The sequence below is a fragment of the Erigeron canadensis genome, chromosome 8, assembly GCF_010389155.1.
Source record: "Erigeron canadensis isolate Cc75 chromosome 8, C_canadensis_v1, whole genome shotgun sequence".
Classification (NCBI taxonomy): Eukaryota; Viridiplantae; Streptophyta; class Magnoliopsida; order Asterales; family Asteraceae; genus Erigeron; species Erigeron canadensis.
This window is the reverse complement of record NC_057768.1, coordinates 24,782,659-24,787,966: the sequence shown is the minus strand read 5'-3', so window position 1 is coordinate 24,787,966 and position 5,308 is coordinate 24,782,659. Positions and strand designations below refer to the sequence as shown.

The following is a 5,308-nucleotide window of genomic DNA, read 5'->3' as shown; positions in this document are numbered from 1 at the left end:
ACTCTCCACATAAATATATTACACTTTTTTTACCAAATGAACACGAATCTATTGCTATAATCTTTGTTACTATCAAATAACTCTTTTACCCCTTTGACACTAATAAACTCCTTATGTTTTCCTCCTATCCATTCCCATGAATATATCTCTCCCTAGTGTTAACACTTTCCTCTCCAATAACATCTTTAGTTTTTCGGTTCTTCGACCTCCAACAGAGAAAGCCCATTCGACACGTTACTTCCTAACCCACTAAATTCCTTAGAGACCAAATCAAATTTGTCAATGACCAAACATTTTTTGTCTTTTGTCTTTTTTGAACATACAAGGAAACATATCCTTAAATGGTTCTTGACAGACCCAAGGGTCCAACCAAAATCGGATACTATTCCGGACTTATATTCAATCCCTTTACGTGTTTTGATTATAGAGAAAATGTGTCTTCAAAGGAAAACGCGTGACAGATAAAGTGCGTGGTATACATCTGATATCGCCAACTTTGTATATATTTATTTTACACGATATCATTTCTTTTATGTTAAGATTATTATTATTATAGACTTTGGTGTTTAATATGTGTTTATTTTAAATGTAGGTTCAATTTATCAAGCAACGTACACTAAAGAAGATCAAAAGATAGTGAGATTTAACTAGTAAAAAGAGAAGCCAAACAATTCAAGATTTATGCCAAGCTCAAGTCCATAATCTCAACACTTTGACTTGTACGTGGGTTGGAGTCTAGCTAGCATCAACAATCAACAATTGCATGTTGAATTTTTAAGTCAATATCCATGCTTTGACTTTTGGCTACAAGACTTTGACCGAGAAAAACAATTCACGGCTGAGAATCGAGATAAAGTGATGGGCTTTGCATTGTGGGTTTAATTTGGGCTCTGAATTACAAACCCATGACCACTAAAGATATAAAGTGTTGCATTATTTTATAATTCAGGTTGATTTAATTTAACGTTATATTGAGATCTTAGCTTATTAATTCTTTGTTATTTATCTTTTGATTGCGGATGGATCTCAGTGGTAACTTAGGTTGTGAGAAGTTATTTTGATTGTTTGGTTAGAAGTGATTGTTCTATGACGGGTACGGTAGAAAGCAATTAATAGATAATTAATAACAGTTAACGGGTTAATGATTTGGTACAATCAATAAACACAATTGTTATCTAAATAACCAAAACAGCTAGTTGACTAGGAAAGTAATAAAAGGCGTCTCGGGATACTGGTCTTAGACTCTTAGTAATGGAACTAGTTAATTAAGGGGATTGAGTGAAGTAACGAACTTGACGGGTACGGGGTGAGTCTTGGTTTAGTTCTCGGTTAACAATCAACATATTTAAATTGGTTCTTCAACTAAGTGCAACCTAAATTTTATGTCATGAATTCGAAGTAGATGACCTTTTAATATTTTTGTCTATAACAAACTCCTTTGGATTAATTTTTCAAAATTACTAACTTGTTTTATTTAGTAACTGCTTTCAAAACAAAGTGACATTGGGTCATTAAACCAACTCCCATCTTTTAGAATTACATTAAACTCACATTTTTTTTGAATAAATAGTTTTTATGTTTGATCCTAACTTAATATTTTTATATATTATACATGAACAGATTCAATGCCTAAAAGTGTTCTTTAGTTAGTTAATTGGTATATCTTCTTTATAAATTTAAGAGTAACATCAACATCATTGGTCACGTGTTGTCATATAAGGTGGTATCCTTTGTATTGTTATACTTTTGCTTCCCTTTGTATTGTATTTCATTTTCCAATTTCTCTCTTCCTCTGCCCTCACATCTCTAACATATTTTCTAGTATTTTAATTAAAACGCATTTTTAAAATATTTATTTGTTTTGTAGAAAATAAAAACTTTTTTCATTTTCTATAAAATTATAAATAGAAAACTAAAAAACATTTTATACAATCAAACAGACCCGTGTAATCCCCTTTTTTAGGTGTACAGCTTCATTGTAAAAGATCAAAGAAAACGATTTCTTTTAGTTTATGAGCAATGTTACAATGACAAACTAATTACAAACACATTTATACAAACTCATGAGTGACCAATAACATAAAGAGAGAGAATGAAAAAAGAAAAAATGATTTTGCATTTGATTGGTTCACTTAACTTTGCACATGAGTTTGTACATATTTATTTGTAATTGGTTTATGCATTTAACATTTGTCTTTAGTTTATTACATCTATGGAATTAGTAGAGGGGTCAATTTATGAGTTGAAAAAAATTAAAGTGTTACTAAAGATGTATTTCATGCATCAAATAAAGTACCGTTAGGTATGAAATAAAAGACTAGTTACAATAACAGATACAAGCTTGAACATATAAAAATAAAAGGTAGCAACAATCTAAGATCATGTAACAAAAGTTAATTGCTAACTTTAGTAACATATAAAAACAGTTCATATGTAGCTTCTACAATTTGATAGAACTTCAAAAAAAAAGCAACGGCTAATGATCTGTACACCATTTATTTTTAACCGATACGTTAAGTATTATACTACAATACTTTAAAGAATATTTGGTGGTGTATGGGTAAAACTGAATGGTGTAGTAATCACCAACAACAAGGTAGCGGCATGTAACAAAAGTTAATTATCATCTTGTAAAATAAAGAGAAATCTTAAATTGAAATGTAGTTTGCAGTTAAGGAAAATAAATTTTCATATAACCAGGAAAATGAAAATAAATATAGAAGTGTTAAGTGTCCTTTTATGATTGAGTATTCTAATAAATCCCATAGAGTTAGTAGAGCGGTCCGTTTATGAATTTTATAGAGTTACTAGCTAACTTATATGAAAGAAAAACGGAAATGATTAATTAAACTTAACAAATTAATAAAGTTAAGAAATTAATCTAACCATGATGTCACTTACATAATGAAAACTGAAAAAAGAATAAACGGATTACACTTGTAATATGATAAAGGTTTTAAGTTGATTATTAGGTTGATTATCACGGTACCTTACTAGATTATGTTCTGTGTTAACAAACGAAAGACTGTTTAGCCGTATTTTAAATTTAACCTGAATAAACTTTATAATAATTATTAGTTGGTTAATTGTAATCTAAAACTAAGAAAAAAAATAAAAATGAAAAAGTAAATTGCATTAACATATCTGATCTGATACCTTTAAAATCATAGTCTCATAGTTGATGGATCAACTCAAACTAACAAACATATAATATGTAAATGAGCCTTTGGTATATAATTTCTCTTATTTTGTAAAGAATTATTTTATAGTGTAGTTTCTTCCTTCATTGTCAATTACTAATGGATATGAATGTATTACATTATTACCACACTATATTAAAAATTAAAAAAAATTAAAAAAACATGCATTTTGTAATTTTAGTTGATATGCTTGTTTATTTTATGAGCTAATTGTAATATGGACCATAATTTGCTTATAAAACAAAAAACTTAGATTTAATTAAAAGATTTTCACAAATAAAGTCCTCCAGTGAAACAGATTTGAGTTTTGCGGAGGGGTAGGGTTTTACCCCAATTAAATGTTTTGCCTTCGGGCGGTTTAGTTGGATGTTTTAACTTAAACTAGATCCTCTGTTGCGAGCAAATAATCCACATCTTTCAAAAGAAAAAAAAAAACTAAAAGATAAAATAAATAATAGAAATTGATCATTGATGTATTTGAATCGCAGAATAAATCTTGCTCCTCTAATATCAAAGATTTTTAAGCTCTGTTGTTTTATATTTAAGGGATTATAACATGTAAATGTAGCTAAATAAGCCTGGATGTTTATGTGATGTATCGATCTCACAAAATGTTTATCTAGTTAACTGACTACAAAATCTGTCCAAAAAATATAAAGCCACCGGATGACTAGATAAATATACTTGCATGACATTGTTGACTTACCTATTTAACCAAATATGGCTGCTAACATGGAAAAAACTGCTTACGTAGCCACCCAATTTATATATACAATATTTCTATTTATATATACAATTTATATTTATATTTATATATTCAATAAATTACAATTTTGCTACTATCATCATCAAACTTTATCAACAAACACCACCAAAAACAAATCTTTTGAACTTTGATCATCCACTCGACACAACACGTAACACATTCATATACACACACAAAGCAGCTTGAATACATTTTGGCAAAACAATAGGGCCATCTGTTTTGTTTATGTAGAACCTCGTGTTTTCTATTTCTATACACACACTAAACTGATGTATAGATACAAACCATAACATTTTATTAAAAACATTATGAATCCCGACAATCCCCAAAACCCTATGAAATAGGTATATTGGGTATACTAAGAAATAGGTAACAATTGAAGGCCGGATTTGTCATTGGAGTGGGCTGTAACAGTGTAGCACTGCTCTTATGACGGTATTCACATTTCTGGCAGCTGGAGCCCCGTCTGAGTTTTTTTTTTTCTTGAACGGATGACACACCAATTTCTTTACATTTCCACAACTTGTACTTGTTTTTATGATGTTTTTCTTAGAAGTTGTGTAAAAAAATAAATCTTTAATTAATGAACACTAAACTCCTGAACATATGGGAAAGAATTAAACATATGTGAAGACGATGATGATTTTTTCTTGGAATGTGTATCTGTGTATCTTGTGGGTTTAAACATATTGGTAAAAAAAAATAAAAATCCACTCAGTCCAATCTATCTGAGCAAGCATGCTATGTCAGCAGCCCTGTGTCAGCAATGTCATGTGAGTATTTTACTAATCACCCGGTAGCTTATATTTTTTGACAGCTTTTGTAGTTAATTATATTATATAAACATTTTATGAGTTCGTTACAAAACAGAAACATTTGAGTTTAGTTAGCTACACTCACATATCATAATCCCTATAATTAAATACTACTTTGAGTATTTTTTTTTTAAAAAAAGAATAATCAGTTAATCTAAAAATTATCTTAAAACTTGAGGAATTAACAATTTTCTTAATTTTGTTTTATAATTTTATCACTATTCTTTTGTTTTTTTAGAGTTTTTCCTATGCTAGATCGGGTTGGTGTTCAGTTAGCAAAGAGAGAACGACTGAGCTCCTTGCCGTAGAGAGCTTCCTTCTTCACAAGTTTCTCCCTCCAAACCGACCCGATAAGCACTTCCCGTTTTTTCTATTCCACCTCATTCTGTTGGTTTATCTCTAGCCTAGAAAAGTTTTTCTCGCTACACTCCAAATCTGAGATCATCACCCAATATTTTTTTTGTTGCTTAAGTCTCACTTTGTCGTAAAAAATATTAATGGTAAAACCTTAGACCGGGGGTCCTTTT

At 29.8% G+C, this 5,308-nt stretch overlaps 1 long non-coding RNA gene across 2 annotated transcripts; it reads left to right on the top strand.

Annotated features, from left to right (window-relative positions):
* The first annotated feature begins 330 nt into the window (after positions 1-330).
* Positions 331-651, top strand: LOC122609737. 2 transcript variants are annotated; one of them, XR_006325378.1, is made up of 2 exons: positions 331-466; positions 593-651. It is a non-coding gene; the product is annotated as an uncharacterized LOC122609737 (long non-coding RNA). The 2 variants fall into 2 exon arrangements; XR_006325377.1 differs by having other exon boundaries at positions 331-473.
* Positions 652-5,308: the final 4,657 nt, after the last annotated feature.